The 17608-nt window shown below is 50.6% G+C and overlaps 2 long non-coding RNA genes across 2 annotated transcripts; one reads left to right on the top strand and one right to left on the bottom strand.

Annotated features, from left to right (window-relative positions):
- The first annotated feature begins 487 nt into the window (after positions 1 to 487).
- On the top strand, positions 488 to 16759 carry LOC118531817 (uncharacterized). Its single transcript, XR_004915409.2, has 3 exons — positions 488 to 594; positions 716 to 888; positions 16194 to 16759. It is a non-coding gene; the product is annotated as an uncharacterized LOC118531817 (long non-coding RNA).
- On the bottom strand, positions 6653 to 7731 carry LOC118531811 (uncharacterized). Its single transcript, XR_004915404.2, has 3 exons — positions 7630 to 7731; positions 6961 to 7059; positions 6653 to 6737 (listed from the first exon to the last, which is right to left on the bottom strand). It is a non-coding gene; the product is annotated as an uncharacterized LOC118531811 (long non-coding RNA).
- Positions 16760 to 17608: the final 849 nt, after the last annotated feature.

Raw genomic sequence — 17608 nt, 5'->3', positions numbered from 1 at the left:
CCCGCGCGGCCCGGGCCCAGGCTCCAGCGCCGGCTCCAGCGCGCTCCGGCGTCGGCGGGCTCGGCTGGCTCGGGGCGTCTCCCTACCGAAGAATTATGGTGCAGAAAGCCGCCGCCACCATCTTGAACTGGCAGTGAACTTTGCTTTCTACATATAAATACAGATAGCAATCACACCCCAATCAGCGCCGAGGCTTCAGGGCATCATCTCAGCAACTCTAACTTTCCCATTACGATAATGTGATTTTCACTCAGTCTATAATATCACCAGCCATGAATAAAGCAACTGGCTCTTTCTGTCTCTCTCCTCCCCCCCTTTCTCTGCCTGCCACCCTCCTCAGCCTCCTTCCTTTTCCTCCCTCGCTCCCTCCTCTTCTGTCTGTCTCTGCAACCTCTCCTGGTATCTGTCTCCATGTCCATCTCTGCATCTCGACCATCTCGGCCTTCCTCTCCCTGCCTCCCTCCACCGCCCCCCCTTCCCCCCCCCCCCCGCCCCCGACTCACATTCCCTAAGTACTAATGACAGGATTTGCAGTGCCCCGGGCTCAGTTAAGTTCTGCTCCCCAGCTCCGCCATCATCTGCCTTTGCCTGAAGGTGAGAAACTCTGCGGGCTTGGAGGTGGTGGGGGCCGCCTGCAAGGCTTTGGGGAGGGTGAGGAGATGGGGAGGAGAGGCTAGGAATCGGCTCCTTCTCTCCTCTCTCCCTCTTTCCTTAGGTACCTGGATGGCTCTGTAAGGATTCCGCCCAGGAGCCAAAGCTGGAGACTCAGGAACTAAAGGATCCAGCAGGGATTGCTGAAAACTGCCTACTTAGGGGAGGGTCCTGGAGGCTCTGGTTTCCTGGATATTGGGGTTCCCCAAACACCCAGATCCCGAGTGCCAGACTATTGTGAGTGGGTAGAACTGGTGAGAGAGTGCCCTGGAGAGGCCTGGGAGAAAGGAGGAACTGGCCCAGCCTTCTAGGGTCCCTTCTGAGTACACTGGGCCCTAAACTTGGTAAAGCTATCCAGACTGGGGGTGTCTTTGCCGGGACATGGTTTTATATAAAAGCTCACAGACAGCCTTTATCAAGGTTCAGCCACCTTGTCAGAGCTGGAAAGGCCCCTTGCCTTCGTGGACACTCTCCAGGGCGGTAGTGGTGCTGGTAGGTGGCTTGTCTGGGCCTCTGGTCATTCATTTATCTATCCCTCCGGGCCTGTATTCCAGTTTTTCACCTACTGGTTTTGGGACCATGGACAATGCTCTTAACTTCTCTAAGCCTCAGTGTTCTCATCTATAAAATGGGAATAATAATAGTACCTGTCTAGTGAGTAAAAATAATCCATATAAAATGCTTGGCACATTATTAATTTAAGTGTTCAACAAATTTAAGCTACTATTACTATTAGCAGATATTGAATAATCACCTGCTATATGCGTTAGGCGTATACCCTGGAGGTTAAGTGCCTGCGGTTTTAGAGTCAGACTGTCTGGATCTGAATCCTAGCTTAGCCACTTATCAGGTTTTTGACCTTGGAAAAGTCAGTTTCCTCATCTGTAACAGGAATAATAATAGTCCCTATTTCAGAGGGTTGTTGTGAGAGTTACTGAAGCTGATCTAGTCTTTGGCACAGTGCCGACATATGGCAAGGGCTCTAGGAATATTAGCAGGCGGGGGTCTGGCAGGGCAAACACTGCTCTGAGTGAACCAGGGATCACATTCTGTCTGCAGGCTCTCCTCTGGGCCCCTGACTTTTTCTGTTGCTCTAGACCACTGATGGCCTTGACCTTCCACTTCTGTGGAGGATGAGGGCTTGATTCAGTGTCACTGGCTGTAAGAATTGCAACTTTTCAGCTGCCCACCTGCCTGGGATGGGACTAGGATTCCTGCCTAGTCCCTTCCTTGGGCAGTGGTGGGGAGAGAAGGTGGCTTTTGTTGTTTTGTTTTGTTTTAAAAAATTTATTTATTTATTTGAGAGAAAGAGAGCACAAGCAGGGGAAGCAGCAGACAGAGGGAGAAGCAGACTCCTGGCTGAGCAGGGAGCCAGATGGGGGACTCGATCCCAGGGCCCTGAGATCGTGACCTGAGCCGAAGGCAGATGCTTAACTGACTGAGCCACCCAGGTGCCCCGAGGTGACTTTTGAATGCACTCTCTTAGGCAAGGGTTACAAGGTCCAGAAGGCAACTCTTTTTTTAAAAAAAAGATTTATTTATTTGAGAGAGAGAGAGAGAGAGAGAGGGAGGGAGGTGGGGGAGGGGCAGAAGGAGAGGGAGATAAACAGACTCCCTGCAAGTCAGGGGCCCTCCCAGGGCTCAGTCCCAGGACCCTGAGATCATGACCTGAGCTGAAATCAAGAGTCAGACACTTAATTGACTGAGCCACCCAGGTGCCCCCAGAAGGCAATTCTTGAATGTTCTCCCTTAGGCACAGGTGACACATTAGAATCAGACATTTGCATTCTGTCCATTTCTGCATGTCTAAGTATTTATAGGTCTGTTTGCTTGCTTTTAGTTTTTCTTCCTTTCTCTCTGAAGGATCCTTTGGCAGCATTCCAGCCTGATCTCAGATGAGAGAGAGGAAAGAAGACTCCACTCACTTTGGTTGGGCCACGAAGGGACACCAGGTGTTATGGTGGTCAGAGCTCCCAGTTCTGGGGCTTGGAGAGGCAGACCCAGGGGAGGAACCTCAGGGCACAGCATCAGGCGAGTGGCTTATTTGGGTCTCTTTGCTCACTACCTAGTCCCTCTGCTTGGCTCCAGGAGGGAGGAAGTTACCCTTCAAAATCCAGAACATAGGGGTGCCTGGCTGGCTCAGTCAGGAGAGCATGCAGCTCTTAATCTCAGGGTTGTGAGTTCAAGCCCCACATTGGGCATGGAGCCTACTTAAAAAAAGCAGTTAAATAAACAAAATCCAGAGCATAATCCAAAGCATTCCTCACCAAGTGCTTTAGCCAAGGGAACCAAACAGTCTATAAAAACTCCCTATAGAACTTGGGAGTCTGGTCTCTTCCCTACTCACTGTACTCCTCAAAGACAGGTAAGACAGGGCCCGTGCCTTCCAGGTGATCACAGTCCAGTGCAGGAGACAGCATGAAAACGAAGAAACAGAAGACACAGTGAGAGGGACGCCTGGGTGGCTCAGTCGGTTAAGCATCTGCCTTCGGCTCAGGTCATGATCCCAGGGTCCTGGGATCGAGTCCCGCATCGGGCTCCCTGCTCTGCGGGGAGCCTGCTTCTCCCTCTGCCTCTGCCTCTCTCTCTCTCTCTCTCATGAATAAATAAATAAAATCTTAAAAAAAAAAAAAAAAAAGAAGACACAGTGAGAGCCAACACAATAGACATTAACTCCAGGGTGCAGCGGGGACAAAAAGAGAGTGGTCAGTCAGGTAGTACTTCCTAGAGGAGCTGGTGCTTCAGCTAATTTGTAAACGTGGGCAGAATGGGAGGGGAAGAGAAGAGCGTTTAAGGCAGAGGGAATGGTGTGTGCAAAAGCCCTGAGGTGTCCAACAGCCTGGCACACTTGGGGAACTGAAGCTCAGAGGGTGGGGTCACTTTGAAGGAGGCCAGTGGAAGGGGACAGATAGTCAAGGGCTGTGCAAAGTTGACTTCTCTCCCAAAGGGCTTTAGCAGTGGAGTGATTCGCATTTCCAAAAGATAGCTCTGAGGATGAAGAAGAAAGTGGGGGAAGGGTGCAGCCAAACAAGCTGGAGGTGGGAGCCCCGTGAGGAAGCTCTTCGAACTGTACATGGCGGCGGTGTGGGGATCCCAAGGAGCGAGGCCGGAGAGCGCCTTCGAGGAACTGACAGGATTTTGTACCTGACTGGATGTGGGGATGAGGGAGAAGATCCCTGGCTGGCTATCAGTTCTTGCCTGGGTGAGTGGTTGGAAGTGACAGAGACGGGGGATAGAGGAGGTGAAATAGCTTTGGGTGGAGAGTACAAAATACTGAGTTCTGATCGGGACACGTACTTGGGAGGGCTTGTCTAGAGCACATCTCAGTACAGATGTGGGAGGCCGAGAGACCGTTGAGAACTTTATCGTCACACATGTGGAAATGAAGGTGTCTGGCAGGGAGCTGAAGATAGCTTGGGAGGTCAAGAAAGCAGTCTTGTCAGGGTACATGGATTGGAGAGTCACCAGCTTCTGGATGGTAATTAAGGCCATGGGAAGAAGGTCAGTTACTTGGGAAGGATGAGTGAGGAGAGAAGGGGGCAAGAGCAGAGACTTAGGGAGTAACAGCACGCAAAGGGGTGGTTTTCAACCTTGGCAACACATTTGGATCAGCCAGGGAGCTTGAAAAACACCCGTGTCTAGGCCCCACCCCAAACAAACAACTTGAATCTCTGGGAATAAGCTCTAAAAGTTCCTCAGGCTGAGAACCAGTGACTCAGAGGGAGGGCAAAGGAACAGGGCTAGCAAAGGAGATGGAGAAGGAATGTTCCGGAAGATAGGAAGAGTTTCAAGGAGGGAGAGTTCCAAAGCATCAAATTGTGCAGAATCACAACAGTTAACTTCTACCCAGTACTCATGCTATAGAGACTCTATGATGCAGGTACTCTTATTATGATCGGTATTTTAATGATGAGGAAACTGAGGCACAGGGATGTTAAGGAGTTGCCCAAAGTCATGCAACTAGTAAGCAGAAACCAGGATTCAAGCCCAGGCAGGCCACTACCGAGTCTGTGCTCCTAACTGCTGTCCTAGACCACCTCTCCTGCAGTGGCCAAGGGAGGTGGTTTTAGCCCAGAGCTGGTTGGAATAATCTCCCAAGGGGCCAGCTCTCCTTCTCCTCTTCTCCTTTCTCTTTTTTCCATCTCTTTCCCTTTTTCCTCTCAGCCTAGGTCACTAAGGGCTGCTCCTCCCCACCTTGGCCTTCTCCTGGCTGACAGGGCCAGGTGGGGCTGGTTCTCCTCCTTCCGTCTCGCTGAGACAACAGTTGGCCCCGTATCAGGTGGCCACAGTGGTGGGGCTCATCGCCAATAGCCTCTTCACTCACCAGGCTGAGCTGAGCAACTTTCTAAGCCTCCATAGACTGGGAGGGTGGGGAGTCAGGGTGATGCAGAGGAAACAGAGGATCCAGTCCTCCTAGAGATTAAGTCTTCTGGGAAGTAGATGCAGAGATAGACCTCGAGAAGGAAGGAGACTGGAATCCGCCTTCACACGGAGGGGATTTGAGCATAATCAGACACCTGGGATATCCCCTACCTGTTAGCATTACCAGGGGTCTTCAAAAACATCCCGTAAGGGCCACCTCCAGAACGACTGGATGGGAATCTCTGGGGGCCTGGTGGGATTCAAAAGCTCTGCAGGTGATTCTAAAGTATAGCCCGGGTTGAGAACCACAACCTCAAGAAAAGAGCTCTGAGTAAGTATAAAAAGGCCCTGCTTCTAACCTTAGTTTTATCACTTCCCACCAGGTGGTCTTGGGAAACCCGTTGGACCTCTTTGAGCCTCAGTATTCCTTTTTCTGTAAAATAGACATAGTGGTCTCAACCCTGCCTACTTTCCACAAATAGTTATGATGCTCAGGTAGACTGAGATGGGATGTATTTTTTTTTTTAATTTTTTTTTTTTTAAAGATTTTATTTATTTGCGAGAGAGAGAATGAGAGACAGAGAGCATGAGAGGGAGGAGGGTCAGAGGGAGAAGCAGACTCCCTGCTGAGCAGGGAGCCCGATGTGGGACTCAATCCCGGGACTCCAGGATCATGACCTGAGCCAAAGGCAGTCGCTTAACCAACTGAGCCACCCAGGCGCCCGGGATGTATTTTTTTTTTTAAAGATTTATTTATTTATTTATTTATTTGACAGAGAGAGAGACAGCAAGAGCAGGAACACAAGCAGGGGGAGTGGGAGAGGGGGAAACAGGCTTCCCGAGGAGGAGGGAGCCCGATGCGGGGCTCGATCCCAGGACCCTGGGATCATGACCTGAGCTGAAGGCAGACGCTTAACAACTGAGCCAGCCAGGCGCCCCGAGATGGGATGTATTTTGTTAATCATGTAGGACACTATATAAAAGTGAGGTGGAGTTAACCTATGCAGACTCTAAAATACAAATAAGCATATGTGTTCATTTGGGACAGGTCGGTGTGCTTGAGTACAAACACACGCACACACATACGCTGCCGACACAGCTGCGGGGTGGGTTCTGAAAGCAGAGCTGTGGTTTTCTAGACATGGCCCGTTATGTTTTTAGCCTTCAGAATGTGCCATTAAAATATGGAGAGAGGATCTGGGGTGTGTGTGTGTGTGTGTTTAAATGATTGCTAAAGTGCAGCATCATTTGAGTCTGCCTGTCAGCCTATCAGAAACGTCATCTATAACCTTCACTGTTTGCAGTTTAATCTCCCCTGCCTCCCCACGGGCCCTGTTCTGACATTTTAAACCCCATAAATGACAGTAGTGCTCTAAGCCATTTTGAAAAAAGCCAAGCATTTGGAAAAAACACACATAGAGACATACCCCTAAATTCCCCTTCCCCTGAACACATGCTCACTCACACTTATAAGTGGCATCACACACATGCTCACATCCCCATACTGGCTGATTTGGGAGAAGTCCCAGATACAGCCAACGTAAGTGCACATGCATGACAGCAGGAGGTAGACGGATGAATGCGCGGCAGAGTGTCTGATGCCCGTGCACCCATTCCCGTGGACACACAGCAGACCTACCTTTCTGCTGCCATCCTCAAGTCCCATCCATTCTTCTGCTCCGTGGCCTGGAAAGACAGTGGAAGAATCCAGGGTCTTTGAAAGGCTGGTTCAGAGAGCAATGGGCTGACATGGAAGGCTGAGGGGCCCCAAATCTTGGGGTCTAGTGTCAAGCAAAGATGTATATTAATAGGCTCAAGGTCTCCACTCTTGGAAAGCCCAGGGATGGAAGGGGATTACTGAGCAAATTGCACCCCACCCCATCAGCAACCAGGTGGCTTACTGCATTGGGGGACTAGAATGAAAAAAGAAAACCCAGAGATACTTACTAAGAGGATGAGCGTGAGTGTAGAAGATGCTGACAGGGAGCTCCAGAGAGGCAGGTCCCTATCAGCTCCTGGCTGGATCCCTCAGGCCCGGAACAGGGTCTACAACATACCAGAGGCTCATAAATACTTGTTGAATGAATGACTGAGAGAATGTGTAAGGGGTGCTGGGGTGGCTTAGTTGGTTAAGCAACCAACTCTTGGTTTCGGCTCAGTCATGATCTCAGGGTCCTGGGATTGAGCCCCGGGTCAGGCTCCACACTCAGCAAGGAGTCTGCTTCAGGATTCTCCCTCTCCCTCTGCTCCCCCCACCGCTCTCACACTCTCTGTCTCTCTCAAATAAATAAATCTTAAAAAAAAAAAAAAAGAACATGTAGGCTCTAGAGTGAGTAAGTGGTGGGGGGGAGAGAGAGAGTGTGTGTGTGTTTGTGTGACGGGGATGAGGATAGGGATGGGAGATTGGCTAGTTAAGGACAGTGTCTTAGAAAAGATGACCTCTGATCTAGGACTGGGAGAGAGAGGCCTACATCACACTAATATCCATTTATTCCGGGGTAAGTGGCTGACTTTTCTTGCTTTGGACTGTGACTTTGCAGCAAGATCTCCCCACTCAAAGATAAGATGGACTTCCAAATGAAGTGGGAAATGGTAGGAATGGTGAAGTAGGATTACCTTTGTGCTGTCCTGGGGCATTTTCCCAAGCTGGTGAACTTTTCTCATCATGTGCAAAGCATAGGTATCAGCAGAGGTTAGGGACTCTGGACAGCCCTGCTTGATGCTGAGAGGCTCTGTGGATTCTTTGTGGCAGGGCTGGTTCCTGTGGCTCTCCCTCCCTCCACCTCAAGTTGTCATGTACTTAAGGAACTGGTTTCCCTGGCAACCAATTAGTGTCAGAAAGTGAAGCCTGTGATGTCAGAATGGGGGGTAGGGTGAGAAACTTCCATCCCCCACATCCCTGGCTCCTCGTTCAGTGCCTACATCTTTGCAGGGAAAGCTCTAGAAGAGATGCAGGACATTGCACTCCTGAGAAGCACACATTCTGGGTCAGGGCCCAGGAGTAGGGACAGGGTAGAAGATCTGATTCACCTGGCAGTGTTCCTACCTGCCATGTGACTCCAAAATGCTGACAAGGCTGGGGGCCCAGTAGTGACACAGTATGGGCATACTTACAAGGGGAACAATAATCTGAGACCATTGCCTGTGCTCCTCCCTATTCCCTAGGAGAGGGATACTAGGCTTTCTTTATTTGGGGGGAGGGGGCTGTAAACAAGACCCAGAAAGAAGGAAGTCTTGGCTCAAAGAAGAGGAGATCCTGTTCTCAGTCCTCATTTGAGACCTATTGTCACCCCCCCCCAAGGATGGACATTTTGGTCTATGGTAAGAAAGTACATGCTTTAAATAAAAGGGAAGGGAGCCCAGCCAGGAATACATCCAGAAAGTGTAGGAGAGATATCCAGTGGACACTTAGCTCCTGATTCTTGGGGCAAAGAATGAGATATGGATAACAGAGCCCTGGCAGTTTGAACGCCTAGATCTTTGGGACCATGGCTGGGCTTTCTGAGGGACAGTCTGGACAATCTGGGAAGGTCATTCCAATCAGAAGACAAAAGGCAAAGTGCAAAGAACCTTGTCAGGAGAAAAAAGAAGGCTGGGTGTTCATTCACTTGACTTCCTGGCCAAAGTATGTTGACTCCATCACACCAGCTAGGCAGAGCCTGCTGTGATGATGATGATGATTGATGATGATGATGATGATGATGATGATGATGATGATGATAGGCAGCAACAGTTACATGGCACTTTACAAAACCCCTTCGTCCTGCAGTAGCCCCACAGGTAGGTGGGCAGGACTTGTCTGCACATTGGGTCCGGAAGCCGACTTTGGGATGGTGTCCATGGTGCTGGAACTTTACTGGGGAGTGCCCTTGGGATTATCACTAGGGCAAGAAAAGGAACTGGAAAGAAGCAGGACTGGATGGAGGGAGAAATTGGGCGGTGCTGCAGTCTCCAAAAAGGCCTTGGCCAACCTCAAGGGGGACTCAGAGGCAGGGATGGCCCTTCTGAAGTGTCCCGAGGTACAGAGAGGTGGCTGGGCCTTCATATGCCCATGGTGACAAGGCAGTGGATGGAGGCTGCCTGGGGAAGGGCATGACCGTCAGCGAGACAGCTCTCTTCAGCAGAGACTAATCCGAGGAAGTCTGACAGGCCAGGGTGATGGTTGGAGACCCTCCCTCGGCACCGTGGGAGACAGAGGACTGCACCACGGCCCCCCCCCCCCCAGCAGTTATGACTCTCCTTTTGAAGCTGAAGTGCAGAGCGGTGTGACGACCTGGCTCGTCGTACAGCTAGCACATAGGTGGGGTCAGACTATAGTTTCAGCATCGTAGTCTAGTCTTAGTCTTCACTTCACAGAGAAGGGATTTCAGTGTAAAACTTGTCCCGAGTGACTTCATGAGTAAATCATTGAGGGAACCTTCTCCCTGGGCTCCATGGAGGATAGGCAGTTGGAGCTGGGGTACCGTGTTGGGGGCGGGGGGGCTGGAAGGGGAGCTCAGTGCACTAACCCCGGGGCAGACGGAGTCAGGATGCAGAGACCCTGTGCCAGGCCTCCGAGGACGTGCTAGCTCTGCCGAGGTCCGGGGAGCCTCCTCCCTCTCTGGAAAGTGGCAACTGTGGCCTTAATCCCTCTCAGCACAGGCCACAGAGCTGGCTGATCCGGGCTTCAAGAGAAACTTAGTCCTGACAGATGTATCGGATTGACCAAAAGATGAGGGGCTTTGAGGAGATTATTCTGCCTGCTTGATGCCTGGCCCTTGGGCCTGCAAGGAATGGGATCTCGGAGGGTCTCCCTGGAGGCTTTTGAAAGGGAGCAGAGGAGTCAGCAGGGCCCAGCAATGGTCAACCGCCCTGGCCAGCCTGAGGGGCAACCAGCTGCCTTTGCCTACGGAAAGCTTAGCAGAAGACGTTTGCTGAGCGATTGATAGAGGGGAAGGAAGGAGTGGACAAGGTGACAGAGGTGAGAGATATTAAGGTGGAGACCCAGAGAACAGGGAGGGGGCTGACTCTCTCAGAACTAGCCATTCCTACAGAAAGAAACAGAAGGAAGTCCCCAGTCCGGGCTTGTTTGCAGGCTGCTGGACTGGGCCATCCAGGTCCTATTAAGGATTTCGGAGGTCATTGAAGAGTGTTGTGTAGATTTGTGGTGGGATTGGGGTGAGTGAGTGGTCCCAGCTTCTGTCCAGAAGACTCTGACCCAAAAGGATTGTTGGGTATTTTTTTAACTCTGCCAACTTGCCCCTCCCCACGCACAAATTTCCCTTCATGACCTTGTGACTCCTCCATTAGGTCTCCTTTCTTCTTGTTTCAAGAAAAAGCCAGGCGGGGAGGGCTGGGGACCAGGGAGGGAGGCGAGGTGGCGGCGAGGCTGAGCCAATCGCCGGTCTGCAAGGTGCAAAGCAATCAGCGCAGCCGCTGGTGAGCGGGGTCACTCAGTAGTGTGCACATCAGGGTGAAATCCTTTCAGCTCTTCTCCAAACCCCTAGTGAAAGACAATCAGGCTCGCTGTCACCGAGCTAATTCTGTCTATATAAAAGCAGTAATGAAATTCACGGCAGGATTACCCTCTCCATCCAATGGGCCAGCGTCGTGGTGACATATCTCTCTTATTGCCCGAATGTAACACACCATCTAATTTACGTCGTGTAGCGAGCAGGAATGAAATGTTCATAAAGAATTGCTGCATCTCGTCACCTTAACTGCGGCCCGGGGCTCTGAGGCATCTGTCAGGGAGAGGAGCAGGAGGAGGGCGGGCGGGCGGGGCTCAGGGGGCAGCTGCCGGGGGCAGGCGTTCTGAGGGGTTGTTGTTTCTTAATAGGGTGAAGTGGAGGCAGAGGGAGGTAGGGGCTGGGGGGGCTGCTAGGGAGAGGAGCGGGGGAGGGCATGGAGGGCTTTGGGAAGCAAGGGTAAATAAGGGTAGGATGAAGTGGTCTGTAGGGAGTGTTTGGAGGTCTGTGTAAGTGTGGGGAGCCAGAGAAGCTGAGAGGATGTTTGGGCTTGGGTGAGTTTGGGAAGACAAATGAGTGCCTCAGTGGCAAGGGGCTTGCTTGGGAAAATGACCCTCCAGGTGCCTCCCAGATACCATGGGGCGTCTGTCCTTTAGTCTCTCTCATTCTCTGGAAGTGGGAATCCATCCACCTCCAAAGGCTATCAGGACAAAACTCTTGGGTGGAAAAGAGAGGAGGGCGTTTCTGGAAGTGAACAAGGAGCAGACAGATGCGAGGAGCAAGTTTCGCAGACCCGGGACTTGCCCCTGGCTCCACCCACCGCCCCCTCACCTGCAGGACCCACCGTCAGGGAGCCCCGACGCCTCCACTTCAGAGTGTTTTCCTCCCCTGCCCTTTCTCTCTTCATCTCCTCAGTCCAAGGCCACTGCCATCTGTTGCCTGGCTGACTCAATCCACCCCCCACCCCCAGCCCGCCGACTGCGGTCTCCGCACAGGCCGACTTGCCCCCTCAACTGGGCCCGGTGGTGATCATGTCCCTTCTGCCGTCCCTCAACTTGAAACCCTGCTCTGGTGTCCCCTTGCTCTTAAGATGAAGCCTGGAGCCCATGACTCCAACATCTTTGCTCTACACTCTGAGGTGCAAGCTGCGCTCCAGCCCTACTGGCCTCTTCCTGTTGTCTGAATGTGCCGTGTTCTAACGAGCCGCTGGGGCTGTGCACATGAGGTCGCCACTCCGTGGAAGGCTCCTGTCGGGGGCGGCAGCACCACCCCAGCATGGCCTTAACTCCTACTCCCACTTCGGGTGTCAGCTGGAATGTTGCATCCTGGAGGAAGGCCCCTGTGCCTGCCTGCGCTTGGCTCTTTCTTCCTTGATTTGCTTTCTTAGCATCATTTACTTCCTCTTGCAACACAGGTCGCACCTGGTAAGATCCTGGTTTTTGTACCACTCTTTGATTACAATCTGTATTCTCCCCGTGGCCTCTGAGCTCCATGAGGGTGGGGACTGTGTCTATTCTGCTCACCATTGTATCTCCAACACCTGGTACAGTACTGAGGCCGCTGTGTTGAATGAAGAAATGAGGGGCCTTCACAACCACTACAGGGATAGAAACCCTGCTCCTGGGGCGCCTGGGTGGCTCAATTGGTTAAGCATCTGCCTTCGGCTTGGGTTGTGATCTCAGGGTCCTGGGATCGAGCCCCACGTCAGGCTCTCCACTCAGCGGGGAGTCTGCTTCTCCCTCTCCCTCTGTGATCTCTCTCGCTTTCGCTTTCTCTCAAATAAATAAAATCTTAAAAAAAAAAGAAAAAAGAATAGAAAGAAACCCTGCTCCTTCCTTCTTTCATTGAGTCAGCAACCATCTACTGAATGTCTCCAATGGGCCAGGCATTGTTGCAGGCCCTGTGGCCACATGCTAAACAAGTGAAGACACAGCCCCTTCCCCTGAGGGGCTCACAGTCCAGGGAGGGAGGCAGACAAGCAAGTCAGATCCCCCTGGTGCTAAACCTGTCCTGTGAAAGTCACCTATGAGAAGTGGCTCATCTGGGGCCGTATAAAATTCTTCCATACTTCCCCCAGACAGAGCTCGGCCACCAGTGGGGTGGAAAACAGCAAAAGAGACTTTATTAAAGGGGCATAATTGGGGACCCCTGGGTGGCTCAGTTGGTTAAGCGACTGCCTCCGGCTCAGGTCATGATTCCAGGGTCCTGGGATAGAGCCCCACATCAGGCTCCTTGCTCAGTGGGGAGTCTGCTTCTCCCCCTCCCCCTGCTCATGTTCTCCCTCTCACTCTCTTTCTCTTTCAAATAAATAAAATCTTTTAAAAGGGGGGGCATAATTGGAATCCTTCTACTAGTGCTAATAAGGAGCATATATTGGGAATCAACTATGTGCCAAGCACCTCTTCTCATATAATCCTTGCAATAACTGTGACACCTAGGTATTATTATCCCTGTTTTATAGATGAGGAAACTGAAGCCAATTGAGTGTTTTTTTTAAGATTTTATTTATTTGAGAGAGAGAGAGAGAGCACGCATGATAGAGACAGCACAAGCAGGGTGGAGGGGCAGAGGGAAAGGGAGAAGCAGACTCCCCGCTGAGCAAGGAACCTGAAGTGGGACCCCAAGATTATGACCTGAGCCCAAGGCAGACGTGTTTAACTGCTTACCCAACTGAGCCACCCAGGCGCCCCGAAGCCAATTGAGTTTAAATAGCTTGCCCGAAAAAGGTCACGCACTTGGCACACAATGGATACTCAATAAATATTTATTGAATGAATTAATGAATGAATGAGATAGTAGTAGATAAAAAAGGAATCAAACCTAGGCTTTCTGGCTCCAAAGCCCCCGGTCTTTCTACTATGTATTTAGGGCAATTATTTTTGGACTCTCAGGGTCTGGCGTGTACTGGAGAAATAAACTGAAGTTGGGCTCTAGACCCATGCTCCCCCCTGACCCAGACCCTAGTCTGTCCACCCATAGCCTTCCCCCAGACACAGGACACCTCAGGTTCCAGGCCTGGCCAGCAGGAAGATTCGGTTTAGAGAAGACCAGACCTGAATCTCTCTGGGGAGATGCCCATCAAGCGAACACTTCCCAGTCCTGCCCTGCCCTTCCTCTAACACCCCGGGCTGGTGTTAGCTTATTAAGAAGTCTGGGGAGATCTTTGTGGGAGATGCAACATTATTCCTGTGTGTATAGAATCAACCATGGCTTGTAATATGTCCCTTTTGACTAAGCTATGTGATCCTTTCTCGTGAATTCAGAGATGTTTACTCACCAGATGACATGTATCTATGTGTACATGTTGTGTGTGGACATGTGTTCATGGAGGTATACACGTGGGTCAGTGATCCTGTTCTTTCACTAGCTCTCTCACGTCTCATGATATCTACTTTCCAAGCATGCAGACCCCTGAGACTGCACCATGAAGTCCCCTCCCCACAGACATCTTTGGATATATGTCTCCGTAGCTGACTTTTCCTCTTGCTTTTATCCTCCACCCTAGAAATTATGTAACCCTCCAGCTAATGCTGGCAAGCCACAGAGTGGGATTGTGTGTCATGTGCTTCCTCTTTTTTTGAGGAAGTTCTGCTCCCTGGCAGTGGGTAATGTTTTCTTTCTCAAAGAGCTAATGCATAGATGTATCATCAAGGAGAAAATATATGCCTGGCACATGGTAATCTCTCAATTCATGTCAGATATTAACATTATTATAGCTCATTTGTCCTCCCTGACCAGAGGGCGTCCCTCCTTCTTTCCACAGCCCTCCTAGGGCTGGAAGTTCAAATATCCCTATCCCGTCCTGCCAGGGAGCTGTGTGAGGCTTGGTGCACTTACAAGGATCTCCTGGGTTTAGAGGGCTCCAGGCCATTTTCATCTATATCTCTCAGTAGGACAAAAATCTCACGCACCCCTGGCAAGTAGGAGTCACTCATATTTTTAAAGTCTCCATAAAAGAAGTCTCTAGAGTCTCTTTAGACATTGCATCCAAAACCTTAAACTCCTAAGACACAAATTGTTTCCTAAACCCATTCTTCTGCAGCTGACACATTTTCTCCTGGGCAGGACCTACGGCCAGACCCCCTGGCCAGTGCCCTCCAGAGAAGTTTCAGTCATGACACCTGAAACTCCTAACCCCTTTCCTTTGGCCCACGGAGCTTAGCCTCCTAGTTAGTGATCAGTTTTGTGGCTCTGCCAGAAGCTGATATTCTAAACCAGATGCACTTCTTCAGGTGAAGCAAGATATCATTGAAGTTGGATGGATAGAAAGCAGGGCCAGGGCAGGGGAAGAATGAGAAGGGGAGAACACAGCAACCATCACACAGAATCCAGATTCTCTAGACGTTATCTGTCCTTAAACTGGCATCGGGCTTTCCTTTCATGGTCTGTGAAAATCCAAGGGTCTGTTCCTAGGGGTGTATTAAGTTTTGTTTGACTGTCTTTGGACAGGCAAGAGGGGGGGAGGAAGATTCTGTGGAACAGATAAACTAGAAGAAGTTGGTGGTGGATTAAAAATTGGAATCCACCCCTGCGAATGTGTTCATTTGATTTCCACGTTTTCCTACCCCCTTTATTCCCACTCCTCTTTTCCCTTCCCCCAGACTGACATAAATGATACCCCGAGGTCTATTTCAGCTGCAACCCTATATGCCCAGGGAAGCCTGAGCTCCCCAGCTGCTGGCCAACTCTGATCCCCTAAGCCCAGGGGGGCCAGCTGGTCAGAGTTCTCAGGGATGGCAGATCCCAAGTGCAAATTTGGCTTCTGCTACCAATAGACTAATCATGGCCAGATTACCAAACTTCTCCATGCATTGGCCTTGATATTAGCCTCTTGCTCCCCCTGCACACACACACCTCCCCAGATGATAGTAGGAATCTTCCTGAATTTCTTGAAACACTACTCTAGAAATTCGCCTTTCCATTTCCCATTATAATTTCCCGATCAGAATATAGTCCGCATGAAGATTAGCTTGATCTTGGGTGGGCCAGTCCCCTTCACTGGTGGCCTGGACAGCTGTGTGGTCATCGGTCATCAGGAGAGAGAGAGAGTGGGTTAGTGCAGCTCGGCCTTGCTGCTTAGTGCATGAGCCCTCTGATAGCGGCAAAGGTAATTTCCCCGCCTCCTGGCTTGTCTGAGGGCTTTGTGAGGACCTCCAGATACCACACGGTTTAAAACTCTATCAGTGGAAAGCAACAAAGAGGATCCAACCTGCTTGGTGTTCAGTCTGATAGCGAAGGGATGTCTACCATGTAGATAACACTGAAAGGCCCTCAAAATGGAGACTAATTGATGACTTGAAGAAACAGGCATAAATTCCTATTAAGTATGGCTCAACTCCCTTGCTCTCCAGGCCCCCCCTAAAACCAGAAACTCGGTTTGGTGGTCATTACCTGCTCAGTGTCATTAAATTCTCCGGTAATCTGCAGGGATATGTAATTATGCTGTAGTTAGTGGTTGTTCACTAAGTAAACCCTTGGTGTACTTACCATGTAAGTCAACAGTATTTACAGGATATTTTTTCTGCCTGTAACTCAAAGCCTTACCGAAACAAATTGGAATTGCCTTCTGGAGGCCGTTGTTATAAATTACAGACCCAACATCTGTCCACATCTGCAGTGTCTAGACAGCCTGTCTCAGCTACAAGAGAGGAGAGAGATGAACAGGGGAAAGCGAGGGAGACGTGAGGAGTGGCAGGGGAAAATCTCAGATTTGCACAATTTTTCTCTTCTGAGGTTTACCGAGATGAATCTTGTGCTGACTTCTGAAATGGACCTGAATCTTCAGCAGCCTAACGCCAAGCTCTGGAGAGTTCGGGACCCGGTCACCACCCTTGGATGTATTGGTGACGCAGCTACTTCCGTAGGGCCACATCTCTGCCCTGACAGGCTCTCAGAGGTCACAGCGGGGCCTGGAAGATGGAGTTACAAATACAGAGACTGAGTACGGCCAGGCCAGATCGGGAGAGTTGGCTGCTTCTCCCAATTCTTTCCATCCCCTGTCCTGCTCCCTGACTCTTACCCCCGTCTGGCTTTTCAGGGCAAGGCATTCATTTGCCTGCCTTTCCTGAGGTCCCTCTCCTGCACCCACGATAAGGAGCCTGCCCGTCAGCTGAGTGATTGTATTTTTTTACAGTTCCTAGCACAAACCTTCTCATTTATATGTAAAGCAGCCATTAGTCATAGCTCCGTTCCCACACACTGCCTGATGTACAATCACATTTTGCAGCGGATGAATCTTTCCACACAGCTGCTCTGCTATGAATAATCCGTCTCCAGGCCCATAAATCAGAAAAAAATCATGCACCTCGTTCGCCTGATCCTTACACAAAGTCATATATTTTACATGAGGACGAGCTAAATATTCATGAGTCTTAAAGGCTTTTTTCATAGGCACTTGTTGGGGTTGTTTTCTACTATTGGGGGGATACCAAGGTTGTGTTTAGGAGAAGCAGGGCTTTTGGAGAAAAGAGAGGAAGAGGAGGTGGGAGAGAATGTGTGTGTGTGTGTGTGTGTGTGTGTGAGAGAGAGAGAGAGAGATTGATTGAGATTCCAAGCTGATCTCTTAGTCTAGGCGTCATGTGGGACAAAGGATGCTCATGCGAGGTCTTAAAAACATGATAAATACTTGTTTACTGAGCTTCCATCCTGCTCAGAGCCATGGTTATTGCCTCCCTGACCTTCAAGTTCCTTTCATGAACCTTTGCCTTGTGACCCGTGCAGCAGTGATTTGGGCCCGTCTCTGTGTAGGGAAGTGGCCGGGAGCCCCACCTGGATCTGATAAAAGCAGAGTTTGGGGTGAAGGAGGGGAGACAGTGGGGAAGGAACAGATGTAAAGGAAACCACTCGGATGCTAACAAAGCCTCTGCCCTACACACAACTTGGGGCTTCTAGCAACTTCCTGCTAATTTGTTTATACCCCATTTTCACTCCAGAGAGCACTTAAGGTAGTTTTCCTCAGCCTCCGGTTTATTTCCCTCCCTTGCTCTATCTCCTTCTCCTCACCCCCTTCACATCTCAGGCTCTGATCGCTGCACTCTCCTCTGTGTAAGGCTTCTGCTCAGATGGCCCACGTGCTCTGCCAGGAATACTCTCCCTGCCCTGCTCCTCACACTCTCTCTTCCCCCAAATGCAAAATGTGACCCCTCCAA

This window comes from Halichoerus grypus, chromosome 7 (assembly GCF_964656455.1).
Source record: "Halichoerus grypus chromosome 7, mHalGry1.hap1.1, whole genome shotgun sequence".
Taxonomy (NCBI): Eukaryota; Metazoa; Chordata; class Mammalia; order Carnivora; family Phocidae; genus Halichoerus; species Halichoerus grypus.
This window is presented reverse-complemented; position numbering and strand designations above follow the sequence as displayed.